The sequence below is a fragment of the Oryctolagus cuniculus genome, chromosome 11, assembly GCF_051225735.1.
Source record: "Oryctolagus cuniculus isolate XC-2025 breed Fujian yellow rabbit chromosome 11, ASM5122573v1, whole genome shotgun sequence".
Lineage (NCBI taxonomy): Eukaryota > Metazoa > Chordata > Mammalia > Lagomorpha > Leporidae > Oryctolagus > Oryctolagus cuniculus.
The window spans coordinates 98709452-98728844 of NC_142877.1; the positions used below are offsets into that span (position 1 = coordinate 98709452).

At 43.3% G+C, this 19393-nt stretch overlaps 1 long non-coding RNA gene and 1 pseudogene across 1 annotated transcript in view; one reads left to right on the forward strand and one right to left on the reverse strand.

The window, feature by feature from the left end:
• LOC149123585 (uncharacterized) overlaps positions 1-16495 on the forward strand; it is a 161864-nt gene extending 145369 nt beyond the window's left edge. Inside the window, exon 3 of the long non-coding RNA XR_016216944.1 lies at positions 16250-16495. This is a non-coding gene — a long non-coding RNA (uncharacterized LOC149123585). The remainder of the gene's footprint in view (positions 1-16249) is intronic.
• On the reverse strand, positions 4462-5398 carry LOC100348137 (large ribosomal subunit protein uL16-like; annotated as a pseudogene).
• Positions 16496-19393: the final 2898 nt, after the last annotated feature.

Sequence of the window (19393 nt, forward strand, 5' to 3'; positions counted from 1 at the left end):
ATGTTTTTTCTGATCATTTTCTTTAAGAAGACATTCTGGGGACATTGTCAATTACAAAGAAGGTTCCATGCTCAAGCTCTTTGCCCTAAGGAAACAGAACTCTGAATGTTTTTTCAATTGCCTACATTGGAGCATGGAGTCCTTTATTCCTCTGGGAAGGGTCAAAGGTTCTTCTGTATCTGTTGGAAAGGACAGAGGAAGTTTCTGGAGGTTGAATAATTAAAGTCCAACTTAGAATCTGCTCCCTTAGCAGTATCCATTTTCTACATGTGATTTTACCTTAGGTACTATGACCAACTAGGTCTATAAAATGGTCATTGCACCAAATCAGGACTCTGTGATACAATTGGTTTACTTTATTATGTATATAGTCATGCACCACATAATGATGTTCTGGTCAACAATGGACCCCATAGATGATGGTGCCATAAGATTATAATGGAGCTGAAAAATTCCTACCACCTGATGACTTTATCAACGTCAAACAAAAATATAAAGAAACATCTCCAATAGAGGAACGTTTATTTGGGAATAAAGAATAGGACGGCAATGTGGGACACTCGCGTATAGTCCAGGGTGGCTTCTGGTAGGTCCAGAGAACAAAGGTAAGTTGAGGAGTTTGATTAGGACAGAGAACTCTCTCTTCAAGTTGTTTGTGGGAGCTAGCCAGTGGCCATGTTCCGCCAGTCACGTTAAAGAGCGGCACACACAATTAGGCACAGTACATAATGCCTTGATAGTGATAATAAGTGGCCACATGGCTGGCTTATACATTGACTACTTACTCCTTTATTGCTAGGGTAGTTTGCTGTGAAGCAGCGTGCTGTGTCACGCAGGCAGCAGCCTCTTGCATCTTGTACTTATTGTGTCTCAATGGCATCAAGAGACCACACGACTACCCTGTGCCATCTGAGCTTGTCCAAGTGCTCTCTAGGTTCACACAGTGACAAAGTGGCCTAACGATGCATTTCTCAGAAAGAACTCTGTCGTCAAAGCCACGTGGGACTGTATAGCAAAGTAGTCTCATAGGAGAAAGTTGGATCCTGTCGAAACATTCTCCTGATATTAGCATAATCTCATAGTGAGGAAAATGATTGTGTTTTCAAAATGTACCCAATTTATCTGTTGTAACTATAGGCTAAGCAGTTTCAATGAAAAGCAGACCTAGGACAAAGAACAATCCTATTTTTCTCATTCAACACCTGATTTTTGCGTATTGCTAATATAGAGAACAGAACTGAGCATCCCTGGACATAGAAAGTTGTTTTTTGTTTGTATTTATTTATTTATTTTTATTTGACAGAGTTAGACAGTGAGAGAGAGAGAGAGAGAGAGACAGAGAGAAAGGTCTTTCTTCTGTTGGTTCACCCCCTAAATGACCACTATGGCCGGAGCTATGCCGATCCGAAGCCAGGAGCCAGGTGCTTCCTCCTGGTCTCCCATGGGGTGCAGGGGCCCAAGCACTTGGGCCATCCTCCACTGCCTTCCCGGGCCACAGCAGAGAGCTGGACTGAAGAGCAGCAACTGGGACCAGAACCCAGCACCCATATGGGATGCTGGCGCCACAGGAAGAGGATTAACCAAGTGAGCCACGGCGCTGGCCCTGTTTGTTTGTTTTTAAATAAGGAAAGAATCTAAAGCAAAGAAAATAAAGAATTGTCAAGCTTATTTGATTTAGAGTATCTTTACACTATGTAGTGAAATTTTATTAACACATACAAAAATCAATGAATTTCACCTAGTTTGAGCTAATATTGTAATATTTACGATGTAAGAAAATCATTAATAAAATGATTAAGGAGTTCTTTCCTTAGGAGGCATAAAAAGAAATCAACTGGAAAAATATTTAGATCCTAGGAAATATTTTTAATTTGTGGAACAATCCCTGGGATTTAATTTGTTCCCCAAGGAAGAGCAAGCTTCCAAATAAATACTTTGTCAAATATATTGCATTTTTAATTTTTTAAACTAGTCTTATATGAAAAGTTATACACACTTTGGCCTATAGCTAGCTATTTCCAAAATAGATATTGCCCCTGTTGGTTAGTATCTGAGTTTACAGGGTTACTTTCCATACCATTCACTCACATGCTCGCATTGTTTAGCCCACAGGATGTGTGCAGGCCTCAGCTGCCATTCTGTTTTTTTCCAGAGTATGAAAGCAGAGTTTAAGCAGCTAGGGAAAGGCACCTGCCCTGAAGCTTTTATCATCCCGCACATGGGTTTCCTGTGTGGGGCCCATGCCTGAGCTTTAAGGATCTCTACACATCTGCAGAAGTGACAATTTTTATGTTTACAAGGAAATTTCCAGGGAATCTACCATTTCCAAGGTTATCAAAGTTTTCGCCAGCCTCCCCCTAAAAAAGGGTTACAATGATTGATTAAAGGAGTCCTTATTTGTCAAAGATAAAATGCTCCAATAAACTGAGCTACAGCTTTGAGTTAAAAGATCTGAAGGGTGGTGGGGGTCTCTTCTCCATTGACCACAAACTGAGCTTTGGATTAAAGTCACAACCTTTCACCTATAAGCCCTTCTGAGATCTGCTTCCAACACCCAGCTGACATTTGAAAAAAAAAAATATTCAGTATGTAACTTTATACATTTTGGAGACATCAAGCATTTGTCCAGTGACAGGCTCCTGTATTATTGGCCTATTTGGTGCCTGATATTTTTGCAAACCTGTTACATGCAGTAGATGCTGAAGGTAAAAGGATGGGCCCCAGCACACATGTTCCTCCCCTTCCTGGATGGACACATCTCCTTTGTCTTCATTCTCTCCATCTGTCTGTATCTACTGGAGAAAGAAAATGGTCAAAGAAACTGAACCTGATTTCAACCAGGAAACTCTGGGATTCAATGCATGAAGTAAAGTGACATCTAGTGTTGGTTAAGTGGCAGTGAAATCTGTGGCAGGGCAACAGGTGCTTCAACTTAGTCTTTGGAAATAATGTTAACTTCGGCTTTGTGAAGTGACCAGCTCTTAAAAGCATAGTTTTGTTTTACGTTTTAAATATTTTAGAGTAATTTTGAAGTAACCTGAATTTAAATGTTGATAACATGGGTTTCATTTTTGTCAAAATAAAATACTCAAAATATCTAGAAAATATAGGGAATTAAAGAAAGCTTGTGTATCTATCGGCCAACTTTGACAAATCTTAACATTTTGATTTACTTCAGATATTTAAAAAATGAAATATGACATTAATCTGATGCCTTGGGAACTCTTTTTTTTTTAATTTTGTTTATTTGAAAGGCAGAGTAACAGAGATAAAGTAAAGGAGAGACAGAGAAAGATCGGAATTCCTTCTCTGATTCATTCTCCAAATGTCCAGAATGACCCCAGGGCTAGGCTAAGCCAAGTCAGGAGCCAGGAATTTCTTCCAGGTCTCCCACGTGGGTGCAGCGGCCCAAGCACCTGAGCCATTCTCCACTGCTTTTCCAGGCCATAGCAGAGAGCCGGATAGGGAGTGGAGCAACCAGGACTTGAACCGGTGCCCATATGGGATGCCGGCACTGCAGGCAGCGGCTTTACCTGCTACACCACAGTGCCGGCCCCAGGGAACTTTTTCTTGATCTTTGTATTTTTTTCCTTAGAGGAAATCACTATCTGATTTATTATATATGTGATTTTAAATAGTTTTACTGCATATTTGTATAGAAACATAATTTATAATATTACATTTTTGACCTGTGATGAAAATGGTACCAAACCATGCAGATCCATCTGCAGCTTGTTTTGAGATTTAGTGATCCTGGTCATCAACTGCCATATGCACTAATCTACTGCATGAATCAGGCCACAACTTGTATCATCCAGCAGGTGGACTTTCAGGTTGCTTCCTGCTGCTATTAACCGTCCTGCACTGAATACTTACATGTCACCTTTTACGCACATGCGTGGGAGCTTCTCTAGGTAGCACAGCTAAGAAGTATTGCTCAGGTATATGCTTTTTAAAAAAAGATTTATTTATGTATTTGAGTGAGTGATAGAGGGAGAGAGAGAGATCTTCCGTCTGCTGTTCACTACCAAAATGGCTCCAATGGCTGGGGCTGATCCAGGCCAGTATCATCTGGAGCTCAGAACTCCAGCCCGGTCTCCCAGGTGGGTGGCAGGGGCCCAAGCGTTTGGGTCATCTTCTGCTACACAATGCTGGCCCCAGGTATATACTTTAACAACATTTGTCAATATTGAGCATTTGCTCTCCAAAATGCCTATACCCATTTACACCCTCACCAGCAGGGTTAGAGAATTTCTATTGCTTCATAATCTCACCAACACGTGGTATTGACGAGCTTTCTAATTTTTGACTTTCTACTTGGTGTAAAATATTAGCTGATTGCAGTAGTTGCTTAACTGCAAGGTCAAATGTTTGATCCCAGTCTTCCCCTTTTGATAACTTTTTTTTCGAACAACAATCAGGATTTACTATTGATTGTATTGATGAAGGCGAGGGGAGCCCTCACGAGTGAAGGGCTCACCACTTGTCCAAGCATTCGTGACTCAGGTGCACTGGACCCCACAGCCATCTGGGGTGAGCCACTTCTCTACCACCATGTCTTCAAATTCATCTGCATTAACTTGGCAATGTCTCATGTCTTTGAGATGTGGATCTTCCGGTGGCCAGAGAGCTTGCGCCTCACCCTGGGTAGCGCCACACCCACATGTTCCTGTGTGAACAGTGTGAACCCTGGCCACTGTGCCCTAGGGCTTTCCGAAAGCATGTCGCATACCTGTTTGGATCTTGTCGTCGGCAGCACAGGAGAACATCGTGTTGATCCACGTGGGAGAGATAGGGCTGCACTTGACCATGAAAGGCAGCTTGGCTGGAGCTTTTTACCATGTGCTGGTTGGTGTCAATGCAGGCAGCCTCCAGGGCTTCAGAAGAGAGCTGCTCATGTTCATCTGACACCATGTGGCCGCACAGGGACAACTCATCCACTTTTGCCTTCTTCCGGTCCAGGTCAAAGATGTGGATCCTGACATCAAGGACACCTTGGTAGAAGAGAGACTTTGGGTACAGATGGTTCATTCATTCTTTTTAAAGATTTATTTATTTATTTGAAAGTCAGAGTTATAGACAGAGAGAGGGACAAATAGAGAGAAAGGTCTTCCATCCGCTGGTTCACTCCCCCAAATAGCCACAATGGCCGGAGCTGGCCATTGCAAAGCCAGGAGGTTCTCCAGGTCTCTCATGTGGGTAGAGGGCCCAAGTACTTGGGCCATCCTCCACCGCCTTCCCAGGCATATTAGCAGGAGCTGCATTGGAAGAGGAGCAGCTGGGACTCAAACTGTTGCCCATATGGGGTGCAGGCGGCAGCTTAACCTGCTATGCCACAGCACCAGCTCCACAGCTTGTTCTTACAGTACTGGGAACACCAGGAGGGGCGGTGGCCCATGGCAATGCCAGGATCTTCAGTGGCAAGCTGAAGGGAAAGCTATTTAAGAAGTCTGCATTGAACTATTCTCTCATGTTCTCTAAAGTACTCAAAGCTTTTCTTTGCATATTTGGGCCATCTAAAGTTGTCCACTTTTGTGTAAAGTGTGAGGTAAAGAATTGAAAGTTAAAGTTTTCAGTGTGTGAGGGGGACTTTTATTTCATTGGCCACAATCATGAAATTAGCAACACAGGTGCAAGCATTGTGGTGTAGCGGGTGAAGCCACCACCTGCAGCGCCAGCATCCCGTATAGACGCCGGTTTGAGTCCCAGCTGCTCCACTTCTGATCCAGCTCCCTGCTGATGTACCTGGGAAAGTAGAAAGAAATTTCTTGGATTTGTGAGAAGACTGCTGCACTAGTGAAGACTGATGATTTGGACTGACACGCCTCTCCCAGATTTACCAAGTGGAAAGAGACTTGTGGGTAAGCCCAGGTGAAACAGGAGGAAGCTACAGAGCTAGAGGCAAAAGCGGAGCACAAGCTGACTATGTGTTTACAACCATCAGCAAGTGGAGTTGCTTCTTAGAACATTCTCCACTTCATTGTCTGATGTCTTCTCTCTGGCATTCTTATTCATCAGTCTTCCTACATATCATCTGCTCGGCTCTTACTCTACAGATTTAAAAGTGTGAGCTAATCCAACTTTTGTATATGCACCAATAGAAAGTCGAGAACAAAGGAATTACATCCAGTGTAAAATTTAGTATGAATCACAACCAAAATATATTAAAGCACAAATTTTGGAATACACATGATCTTTTATCATCGTTCAAGTGAGCATGCCTTATCAGTTTACAGGCCTGAAACACAAGTCACATGTACATGGATTTTAAAAGGAGCTTTATTCTTTAATTTCTCTTTCATAGTTTAATACCACTGTCACTCTCACAAAGATAAAAATTATTCAATAAAGGTCAAAAACCCTGTGCTTGGCTCAAGTGCTTGGGCCTCTGCACCCATGTGGGAGACCCGTATAAAGCTCCTAGCTCTGGCTTCAGCCTGGCCTAGCCCTGGCCATTGTGGCCTTTTTTTTTTTTTTTTTTTTTTTTTTTTTTTTTTTTTGACAGGCAGAGTGGACAGTGAGAGAGAGAGACAGAGAGAAAGGTCTTCCTTTGCCGTTGGTTCACCCTCCAATGGCCGCCGCGGCCGGCGCACTGCGCTGATCCGCAGCCAGGAGCCAGGTGCTTCTCCTGGTCTCCCATGGGGTGCAGGGCCCAAGCACTTGGGCCATCCTCCACTGCCCTCCCTGGCCACAGCAGAGAGCTGGCCTGGAAGAGGGGCAACCGGGACAGAATCCGGCGCCCCGACCGGGGCTAGAACCCGGTGTGCCGGCGCCGCAAGGCAGAGGATTAGCCTAGTGAGGAACTGAGGAATGAACCAGTGGGTGGAAGTCCTCTCTCTACCTTCCTTCCCCCTGCCCCCCACTTTCTCTCTCTCTGCCTCTGCCTCACCCTATCTGTAACTCTGACTTTCAAATAAATGAATGAAAATCTTAAAAAAAAAAAAAAAAGGAACACAAAAGAATTAAAGCAAGCCTCTGGATATTTCTACAGAACTTGTTATCTTCCCAGCCCAAGGAGGACCCAGCTGTAGTTGCAGCCACGAGGCCTACACCCTGTTTTCACTGAACTTTTGGGTGGAACCTCATTATGCTTAGCCTGTGGCTATCCTTCATCCATTTTTGGCCTACTATGAGTCATGGTACGGGTGACAGTATGATGCTACTTCAGAAAGCTCATGGAAAATGTATAGTATGAAAAAACTACATGTGGATTTCAAATTGGTTTGGCAACAAAAGAAACTTTACTTCCATTTTCCCATGAACTTTTTGAAGTACCTTCATAATAAGAAGTCAACTCTGTATGCCATAAAGCACATACCACAAATCCATTTGTTATGCAACAGTACAAGCACTTCAAATGTTCCAGTAGATGAAAAACTAGGAAGGAAGAGAACCATGAGTTTTACAGCAAGGGCCGCTGGGTCAGCCCCTCCCACTGCTCTCCTGCTGTCAGTATTTCCCTGCTAGGGATGTGCAATCTTCCCGTATGAACACACAGGAGGGACACACAGTCCTCCCGTATGAACGCATCCACTTCATCCCTCGTGCCCGCTCACCTAAGAAGGCTCTTCAAGCTTGCCTCCTTTCACTCTCCAAATCCCAAATGTTCTTTGCAGGTGATGATTACAAAGCATTTTTAGAATACTGGTTTCCCAAATATTAACAAGAAATAGATGAGAGGGCCGGGGGATAGTCCAATTAGTTTGGGAACACAGATTTCTTTAGTTTGGAAGTATTCGGTTTCTCTTTTGCTAGCTTGCATTGTGACTCTCCCATACAGAGATAGTGTGGAGAGCACTCTCCAAACAGCTGAGAACTCTTTCCTTTTGTTTCCTAGCTTCTCCCAAGCCTTGGAAAGGACGCTGGGATACAATGCTCTCATCTGTAACAGCGCAGCCCCTCCAGAGGGCAGCAGCTCCCCCTCGGCGTGTGGCCAGGCACCTGCTCACAACACAGATGGATGAGGGTCCTGATGCCCATCTATTATTATTGTTATTATTCCAGTCAGGGATGTAAAATTGCTAATTCCTGTAACAGAAAAAGGCATTAAAGTTTAGCCTCAGGCTGATAAAATAAATGCCTGGCACTGAGATACAATACTAAAAATAGACCAATGAAGTCTCTGATCACAATTGTGTGCATTGCACTCAAAGTCCTGATCATATCGTCTATGTTTCTTCTTGTCCTCAAAAAGTAAATATTAATCAAATGTTCCATAGGAACAAAATAAAGTCTTAGAATCAATGCCTTTCCTCAGGAGCTAAGAGATTGGGGAGATATTCAGATGAGGCAAGTTTTTTGGCCTCCACTCCTGGCTGCCAATTAGAATTACCTGGGGTGGGAGGGTGGGGAAGCTGGCACTGTGGCACAGCAGATTAAAGCCACAGCCTGCAGCACTGACATCCCGTATGGGTGCTGGTTTGAGTTCTGGCTGCTCCACTTCCAATCCAGCTCCCTGCTAATGCACCTGGGAAAGCAGTGGAGGATGGCTTTGGATCAGCTCAGCTTTGGCCGTTGTAGCCATTTAGGAAGTGAACCAGCAGATGGAATACCTCTCTCTCTCTCTTTCTTCCACTGTCTCGACCTCTCTTTCAAACAAATAAAACAATTCTTTTTAAAAAAAAAAAAAAAAAGAATTACCTGAGGATGCCTTCTTAAACTTTTTTTAAAAGAATTTTTATTTGAAAGGTGTGGGCAGCCACAAGTAGTCACTACTTTTGTTTACACTTAAACATATGGAGACTTCCCAGGCACAGACAACTGGGCTAGGGAGATTCCGGGAAGAGGCAGGAAGAACCTAAACCTTTCACAAGAGATGATACAGATAATCAGTCACACCTGTAACCTGCATTAATCACCTCAGTGTTTTATTGTACCCTTGTAACCAATAATTAAGAACCTTACTGGGAACTCTTTGTAACCTTAAGAGCCTTTTTGATATGTAAATCTTTTGTGCTCCTTCTTGTAAACAACTGGTCATGCTTAAATACTACGGGATTTATTCAATAAACGAGCCTTGATCAGGACTTGTCTTGGCTCCATTCTTTGCTTCCTTGTCCCCGCATTCCCACTCTCTGTTTCAGGAAAACCCAGTTCATTGTGCCGCAGGCCGGCACAGAAAGGGAGAGGGAGAGAGTGAGAATTTTTGCTTATTCATTTATTTGAAAAGCAGAAAGAGAGAAAGAGAAAAAGAGAGCTCCCGTCCACTGGCTCACTCTCTAAATGCCCACAGGGGCCAGGACTGGGCTGGGGCCAGGTGTAGGCTGAAGCCTGAAGCTGGGAACTCAATCCAGGTCTCTCACATGGATGACAGGGACCCAATTGCTTGAATCGTCACCTCTGTATCTCAGGTCTGCGTTGGCAAGAAACTGGAATTGGGAGCCAGAACCAGGTGTAGAACTGTTGGGCATTGTCTAAAATCTCCATTACAATATGGCACCTGGCGGGGCGTGTCTGCGGCTGCCACCGTTAAGCTACTTATCAGACCACCGGCAGGGATGGGTCTGCTTTAGTTCTGGACACATGGACAGTGCGTGATCCATATATTTTACTTAAGGTGCCCTGTGAGTGGTCCACCCGTGCCTGAGTGACCTTTTCTCTGATTGGCTTCCCTACTGCGCATGTCCTTCGTAAGCTTTGTAAGCCTGTATACTTCTTCAATAAAGCGGTTCCTGCTTCGACAGAACTCACGGGTGCTTGTGGTGTGTTCATGACCCGTCAACCTTACCTCTCCCGATCGCCTTGTTGGGGAGTGCTTGCGCTGCCCCTGCTGGTCAGGGGCTAGCACTGGGCTGGGACCCCGACAAGAACCACAAGGCTTGGGAGGGACGGTATGGTGGGGGAAGCCATTGTAACCCATGAGTCGTACTTTGGAAATTTATATTCATTAAATAAAAGATAAAAAAAAAAAAAAAAAAAAGAAAACAAACAAAAAAAAATTCCATAGGAAAAAAAAAAAAAAAAGAACCACAAGGCTAAACTCCTGGTCCCCCTGGGTACAGTTTGAAGCAACAATGCTCAGGTCTTACCCCAGAACATTAAACTGGAATCTCTGTGTTTAGTTCCAGGCATGGCGTTAAAAATTATCTCTATCTTTAGTGGATTCTAATGAAAGGCCCAGATTGAGATCACTGCAGTCAGATGCAATAGAAATAATTTTTTTTTTGTCCTAAGATTTATTTATTTGTTTGAAAGAGTTACAGAGAGTGGAGAGGGAGAGACAGAGAGATCATCCATCCTCCATTAGTTTACTCCTTAAATGGTCGTAATGGCCAGGGCTGGCCCAGGTGGAAGCCAGAAGCTTCTTCCAGGTTTCCCATGGAGTGCAGAAGCCCGAGAACCTGGGCCATCTTGCACTGCTTTCCCAGGTGCATTATCGGGGAGCTGGATCGGAAGTGCAGCAGCCAGGACTTGAACTGCTACCCATGTGGGATGCTGGTAGAGGCCTAACCCAGTGCGCCACAATGCTGGCCCCAGAATAATGTATTCAGTAAGTGGTTTCTGCACTTTTATCTTTTTTTAAAGATTTATTTATTTATTTGAAAGGCAGAGTTATAGCAAGGCAGAGGGAGGGAGGGAGGGAGAGAGAGAGAGATCTTCCATTCACTGGATCATTCCCCAAATGGCTGCAATGGCTGGAGCTAGGCCAATCCAAAGCCAAGAGTCTGGAGCTTCTTCCAGTTCTCTCAAGTGGGTGCAGGAGCCCAAGGGCTTGGGCCACCCTCTGCTGCTTTCCCAAGCCATAGCAGAGAGCTGGATCAGAAGTGGAGCAGCCGGGACTGATGCCGGCACTATAGGCAGTGGCTTAGCCTACTATGCCACAGTGCCACCCCTTTGCTCTTTTCAAGGAAGAGAAATGTAGACGTCTTTTCCCAGGGGAAATGTGGAGTATAAATGTAAATGTGGAAGAGTACACTAAAGAAAACGGTTATTCTTACATCCTCTGTCCAAGTTAATCTTGTTACAATGTCTCATAGGCTCATTGGGAGGATTAAATACAGTAATTCATCTAAGAGATAGTACAATGTTTGCTTAATAATAAAAATTATTTATTATCATTATTAATTTTAAAATTGGCAAAACACCACCACTTGCCTCACCGTGTTTTAAGGCTTGCTAATCACCTTGAAATATGAATAATGAAACAAGAAAAAAGATTTTAGCCTAGTGGACAAAGTTATTGTTATATTTTCTATGTAGTTATCACCAGGCAAGTCACTTAGAGACTAAAGATGAACAAGATGCTTTGTCTGCCCTTGAATAATTTACAGTGCAGTAAACTAGTTATCTAATGGTCAAAATCTAACTGTTGAAAGTCAGTTATGTCCTTAACAAGGCAATTAGTGTTTCTATGTGTGATCTAATAAAAGCTTTAAAGTAGCTATTTCAAAAAGTTTTGTGGAATCAAATTGGACTGCCTTTTTCTTCTATTTTGCTGTGGGTTGGGAACCACAAGGCACCTTCTCCCAGACAGCTCTTTAAAAAAAATTAATTTCCTTTTCAGATTCTAGTTTAGAGCTGCAGAAAATTTAAGGATATTAAGTATCTAGCATCTACCTTTCAATTACCATTCAAATATTTCACACATTGTCATGTACCTTGTTCCTCCCATGTCAACTGAGTTACCCTCTATCACTATAATTGTTTTTTACTACCAGCTATTTGCTGAGTCACAAAAAATTTCAATTTACCACATAAGGTGAATTCAGCCTCATTGATGAATATTCCCAGTGATTTTTTAAAAATGATTTATTTTATTTATTTGAAAGACAGTGTTACAGAGAAAGGTAGAGACAGAGAGCGAGAGCGAGAGAGAGAGCGAGAGAGAGATCTTCCATCCTCTGGTTCACTCTCCAAATGACTGAAACAGCTAGAGCTGAGCCGATCTGAAGCCAGGAGCTTCTTCTGGATCTCCCACATGGGTGCAGGGGCCCAAGGTCTTGGGCCACCCTCTATTGCTTTACCAGGTGCATTAGCAGGGAGCTGGATCAGAAGTGGAGAATTCAGGCCTCAAACCAGCGCTTATATGGGACATCAACTCCGGAGGCTGGGGCTTTAACCCACTGCACCACAGCACCAGCACCTCTCAGTGATTTTTACCCGACTAACAACCCTCGTCTTCAAAAGGAATCTTCAAACAGTTCATGGAAAATCTATGCCTAGATCTCAAAAACAATTTTTTAAAATATTTTACTCATATAAAGAGAACAGATTGCATGTATTTTTCAGGTGCAATTCTAAGAAGATAACCATACTTCCCTTCCTCCAGCTCTCCCTCTCTCAATTCTCCTCCCCTCCCTTCTTTTCATTAATTTTTGCAAAGTCATATTTTAATTCATTCTATAATCACAGACTTAATTCACCACTAACTCAAAAAAATTTGCTTCAAACTAAACTTACCTTTTCACTCCTTTTCCACAAAATTTTTTTTAAAAAGATTTGTTTATTTATTAGAAAGACAGAGTTACATACACAGAGGGAGAAGAAACAAAGAGAGAGAGAAATATTCCATCCACTGGTTCACTCCCCAGATGGCTGCAACAGCCAGAACTGGGCCAAGCAGAAGCCAGGAACCTGGAACTCTAATCTGGGTCTCCCATGTGGGTGCAGGGGCCCAGGCACCTGGGTCATCTTCCACTGCTTCCCCAGGTGCATTAGCAGGGAGCTGGATCAGAAGCAGAGCAGCGGGGACCAGAATCAGGGCGGGGAGATGGCATTGCAGGCAGCGGCTTTACCAGCTGTGCCACAATTCAGCCCCCCCTCAACCACCTTCTGAAAGTCTCCTTATAAAAGATGAGAAGCAGAGGGAGTGAAGTGGTTTAGTGGCTCAGCTTCTTGATATCAGATGAGAACTAGATGGTTCGTGGTGGTTTCATGGCTCTGACAGCTCAGAAGTGACTGAGCCACTTGCAAGTTTTCTAGTTCCAATCTAAGGGGCACTATCCACCACGAAATGTTCCCTGCTTCAATTTCCTTGTTGAAAATAAACAAAGATTTTTTTACCCAAGTATTTTCTGTGACTATGTAAGATACACACTGATTTCTGAGCTTTCTATATTTCTATATTTCTTTCTATATTTGGAAAATATAGAAAGATATTTTAAAAAGTCATAATCTAGCCGGCACCACGGCTCACTAGGCTAATCCTCCACCTGCGGCGCCAGCACCCTGGGTTCTAGTCCTGGTTGGGGCGCTGGATTCTGTCCCTGTTGCTCCTCTTCCAGTCCAGCTCTCTGCTGTGGCCCAGGAAGGCAGTGGAGGACGGCCCAAGTGCTTGGGCCCTGCACCTGCATGGAAGACCAGGAAGAAGCACCTGGCTCCTGGCTTCAGACTGGCGCAACGCGCTGGCCGTAGTGGCCATTTGGGGGGTGAACCAACGGAAGGAAGAGCTTTCTCTGTCTCTCTCTCTCTCTCACTGTCTAACTCTGCCTGTCAAAAAAAAAAAAAGCCATAATGTTATTTCTCAGAGCTATTGTTAATATTTTGACAGATGATTATTTCTTTCTGGAAAGAAGAAAAGAGAAAGGCAGACACACACACACATACACATGAACACATACACATATGTTAGGAGTGTTACATAGCAGATGTAGAGATGAAATCAATCATTGGCAAAATATTACTTTATGAAAATAAAACAAGATAGGAATGATAGCCAATTACTGTAATTGGCTCATGAAGAAAAGCAGCATGGGAAAACTTGGCTGGGTCCCCATCAAGTGCCTGCAGATCTGGGACCCGTCTGTAGTTTGCACGATGATCATCACTTACAGTCTAAGTAGACCGCATTCCCATGGAGAAAGAACTGGCACAGGAAGGGAAGTCACTTACCAATCAGTAACAGAGCCCCTACTCTGGGCGAGGCACTGTTCCGGGTGCATTGGGTGTGTTGATGAATCAAATATGGTCCCTGCTTTCAAGGAGTCTCTAATAGAATCATGACATTCAGAATGATAGAGACCATCCTGTAACACGTTCATTGCTATAACAGAGGTAGAGGAGACCATTGTCGCAGGGAGCAGCGAGGAGGCCATGGGAGGCAGGGAAGGACTCATTTAGTGGACCACTGGGGCAGCTCTTGATGGGCAAGCAGAGAGAGAAAGGCATTGGATGCAGCAGAAACAGCAGGTGCAGAAGCAGCGTGCTATAGATAATCTATATGTTAACTTCTTCGCTCAATCTCTCTTTCAAAACAGTGCAAAAAGACACGATGCTGCTTCTGACACAAGGCAACAGTTCTCAGCAGAATCCCTCCTCCCGCCGCGACACAAACCACTGTAGGGTCACATTAGAATGGTAGCGCTGTTTGGCCGAAGCCAACTGTATCCTTCCCTAATGAGTTGTCAGAGGTTCTGCCATGCCATTTATCTTCCGAGGGAGGTTTTATGAAGGCTGTCAGTAAAGAGCAAAGATGGGGATAAGCAATACATTCACGAGTCGGCAGGGGGCTGAGAATCCGCTCATTCAGAACCAGCGGGGCACCGTGGGAAAATGTCTGTTCTTTAAGCAGGCCTGTGAGGCACTCTCATTCAAAAGAGGGGCTGGGTTTCTAAGAAGCTCCGAAAGTCTTCCTCTAATTTAAACTCCCTGGAGCCTTCCGCGGGCCCTGTCTTCTTACAGAGAATGGAATAAAGCGTAGCAGACATTCTCATCTAAGAGCGATCTTCATGTTGACCACTCACAAAAACTTAATTCAGAGCCTGATACTATGCAGAAGTTCTGGTAGGTGTATGGATAATTAAGTCAACAAGCACACATCTCAAAATAAGTCCTCCTCGGGCTGCATGATGAGAGTTTCCCTGTCTTCCTGAGGCTGTGCCCCATGTGTGGCATTAACAATTTTGGTGTTTTTGACTCAGTGTGTTTTCCACTGGAGTTCTTGCAGTTGGGGTAGAAGAGCTAAAGAGCAAAGCTAGGAGGCAGACAGATCCCCGTTCTGCGGCTTATTCTTAGGGGCCTGGAGCAAGTGCTGCAGTGATTCTAGCTAATAACACGGACTTCTCACGGTTGCTGTGAGGGTTACATGAGGTGATGGATGCAAGGCATTGGTGAGGAAGTGCTCAATAAATGGCAGTAGTGATGTTGACAATGAAAATTATTATTCTATAGGTCTAGGAACAATCTAGAATATATACATCTTCTATAGGAAGAAAGAACTTTTATTAAATGTAAATAATTATGGATAAGTGAATTACAAATGATTCATTATAACCATATTATAATTCATATTATATAGATATATATTATAAGTATTATTCTATACTATTTTAATAATCCATTATAGCAACATATTTTATCTACTGTCTTACCGTTGACAATCAGGTAGAAAAGACTTATTGAGGGAGCAGAGGCAGTTTTTGTTTCCCTTTTTTTTTTATTTGACAGGTAGAGTTATAGACAGTGAGAGAGAGAGACAGAGAGAGAGGTCTTCCTTCCGTCGGTTCACTCCCAAAATGGCCGCTACGGACGGTTCTGTGCTGACCTGAAGCCAGGAGCCGGGTGCTTCTTCATGGTCTTCCATGCAGGTACAGGGGCCCAAGGACTTGGGCCATCATCCACTGCCCTCCCGGGCCACAGCAGAGACTAGAAGAGGAGCAACCGGGACTGGAACCCGACGCCCATATGGGATGCTGGCACCGCAGGTGGAGGATTAACCAAGTGAGCCACAGTGCCAGCCCCTGTTTCCCTTCTTAATTCATCACATTGCTGCTTGCTCTGCCATTCTTTACTTTGGGATCAAGATGAAAGTGTTAGCATGATTGTGAAGTCTCATTTTACAGTGTATGGTTTAAAAATAATAATATTTTACTGCTTAACCTCCTCAACATAAATAGAAAAGTGAAAGCTTTATCAACCAAAAACTGAATGTTATTTAAACTGAAAAATGTGGCCATCCTGTGTTCTAAGACTATTTCTATCAATTGAAAGCATAGTTAACAAGTCAGGGGATTTTCTTTCTTTTAATTTTCATTTTCTCTGGTTATTATTTTAAACTGTCAAGAAACAATACTATATTAGAGCTGGAAAGATCCCCAGATTATCCATGGCAGTCCCTTTGAATTTGACTAATGCAAAACCGAAGCCTGACAATAACAAAGGACTTGACCAAATGTGAGTGGCACCAAGTTGAATGTTTTCAATTTCTTTTGTTTTCAGAAGTGTAGCAATATTAATATAGCCTGATGATGAATGAGAATAGATAATAAACGACAATCCTTCCCTTACATCTGATTCTAACTTCCCCTCCCAGGAGCTGTTTGGCAGTGTCTAGAGATGTTTGATGATCAGTACCAGGAGGAGCTGGTGGAGATGCTACTGGTACCTAATGGGCAGAGGCCACAGATGATACTGAACATCCTACCATGCACAGGACAGACCCTGCCACCACCCCAACAAAGAACCATCCAGCCCAATTTTAATAGTGAAAAAGTCCTGGAGATGGCTGGTGACGCTGACTGCACGATGATGTGACTCTACTAAATGCTATTGAACTGTGTACTTCAAAATGATTCAAAGGGTAAATTTTGTGTTGTGTGTATTTGACCACAGTTTAAAAAAAAATCAGTGTGCTGATATTGAGAGCTTTAGATCATTGAGAGCCCTTCTGCAAGAAAAGTACTTCAGTACTGGCAGGGAGACTAAGGGGTTCTCTGCACCTGCTAAAATGGCATTCATCAAGCAAAGATTTCCCTTTTCTTTTGTCATTCCTACTTTGTTCTGTCTTGACTTGCTTGCAAATGTCTTCCAGCCACGAGTCAATGATCCCCAACAACAGTCTCCTCACCTGCATGCACATTTGCTGGCTTTTTAGCCACCAAAAATAATATGTAGGTTTTTTGGCTTAAGCTAGTTTGACGTGGGTTTTAGTTAACTGCAACCAAAAGGCTTGACAAATAGAAAAGGCTGCTGGGAAATCTGGATAAATAGGTAGGCCTTTGGTGCAGTAGTTAAGATGCCTGCTCCCCATTCCAGAGCCCTTGAGTTTGAGTCCTGGTTTCACTGCCAACACAGTTTCTTACCGATGTGCATCCCGAGAGGCAGCCGAAGATGGCTCAAGTACTTGGGTCCCGGGTACCCACGTGGAAGACCCAGCATGACTTCTAGGCTCCTGGATTTAGTCTGGCCCAGGCCCAGCTCTTACAGGCATATAGGGAGTGAAGCAGTGGATGGAGAATCAACATCTCTCTCTCTCTCTTTGCCTTTCAATTAATAAATAAATTTTTTAAATATGGGACAACACAGAAAGTAAGAAAAATTTTAAAAGATTTATTTATTTATTTGAAAGGCGGAGTTACAGAGAGGCAGAGGCAGAGGCAGAGAGAGGGAAAGAGAGGGAGAGAGAGGGAGAGATGGAGGGAGAGAGAGAGAGAGACAAAGGGAGGGAGAGGTCTTCCATCTGCTGGTTCACTCCCCAAATGGCCACAACAGCTGGAGCTGTGCCAATCCAAAGCCAGGAGCCAGGAGCTTCTTCTGGGTCTCCCACATGGGTGCAGGGGCCCAAGGACTTGGGCCATCTTCCACTGCTTTCCCAGGCCATAGCAGAGAGCTGGATCAGAAGTAAAGCAACCAGGACTCAAACCGGCATCCATATGGGATGCCAGCATTGTAGGCATCCCTACAAAGTTTTTATTTACCTGCTATGCCACAGTTCCAGCCAGCAAAAGTAAAAAAATTAAAATTATGTGGGTTGCAAAGAAGAGCAAAACAGTGGGAAACAACATGCTCCTAGTAACAGTAGAGACAGCAATGAGGATTTATTTTCTTCTGGTATCAGTCACAAAGAGGTAAATTTAGGAGCCCACTTAACATTTAAGCAGGTCTAGTCACAACTTATGCTCTTGAGATCCACCAGTCCCATCCCTTTATAAATAATCTCACTTATGCTCAGAGTTGGCACCAGTAATAATTTGTCATTTTACTTTCAAGTATTTACAGTTTCACTTCCACAGTATTTTTATCAGTAGTTCTTCTTCCTCAGCTTTGTGGGGGTGGGGAACTTTTCTTATGCTGGAGGCAATTTGGATATGTATGAGATTATTTGTCAGCCATACAAAATTATCAACTTAAAAATTAGTCTGCTGGAGCCAGCACTGTGGTATAGCAGGTTAAGCCTCCACCTGTGGTGCCGGCATCCCATATGGGCACCAGTTCGAGTCCCAGCTGCTCCACTTCTGATCCAGCTCTCTGCTATGGCCTGGGAAAGCAGTAGAAGATGGCCCCAGCCCTTGGGCCCCTGCACCCATGGGAGACCCGGAAGAAGCTCCAGCTATTTGGAGCTAATTGGCTAAGCTCCAGCCATTGCGGCCATTTGGGGAGTGAACCAGCACGTGGGAGACCTTTCTCTCTGTCACTATCTCTGTAACTCTGCCTCTCAAGTAAATAAATATTTAAAAAAATAAAAAAGGCAATACTGTTCCCAGAGAACAGTTGCTAGAACAGGAGTCTCAGATAAAGGCAGAGTTACAAACAGAGTTCAAAATGCTAACAGTTATTATCTCTGAGTGTGGATTTTTATGTGCATTTTTGGACTTTCTAAGTTCTTTATTTCATGGATAAAAAGAATATGATAAAGCAATTGCTTGGGCAGGTGTCTGGCAGAGTGCTGCTTGCGGTGCCCAATTCCATATTGGAGTGCCTGAGTTGAGTGCTAGCTCTCTCACAATTCCAGCTTCTCCCTTGGAATACCCTGGAGGCAGTAAGTGATGGCTCAAGTTGCTGGGTTCCTGCCACCCATGTGGAAGATCCAAACTGCGGTCCCTCACCCACCCGGCTGCAGCCTGGCTGTTTTGGACTTTTTGAAAATCAATTGGGCAATGGTTGGTTGTATGGATATATATGTGTGTGTGTGTGTGTGTGTGTGTGTGTGTGTGTGTGTCTACCTTTCAAAAAAATAAAATAAATAATTTAAAAAGAAACAAAAATCCAGATCTCATGTTATGTTTTACCAAACAAAATAACAAACAACTTAATAGAATGTTGCATCAGGAATAGAAAAGACTGATAATTGTTAGTTTATCAGGTGACCTAACTAGAATTTGTGGGCCTTTGTTTATCTTACATTACTTCTTTGGAAAACATCAAGGATGGCTTTCAAAAGTTGTGAAATATTCTTTGTAAATTTCCAGTAATTTCTTCAGCATTCTTGTTTATACAACTTTCTTAGCAAGTTTTTCTTTTCAGGGAACAATGATAAATTGAGCTCTGATGGAATTCCTGTAAATTTCAAATCAGTTATGTTTCGAGTAATGCAGCTTTATCATAACCCAGCACAAAATAATTAAGCACAGTTTAGCCCCTTTTCCCCACAAATAGATTGAATCAACTATTTAAAAAATTATTCTTCACTCTGTTATGAATTCCTGTGATATGCTGTGGAGTAGGACTTTTCTCAAGA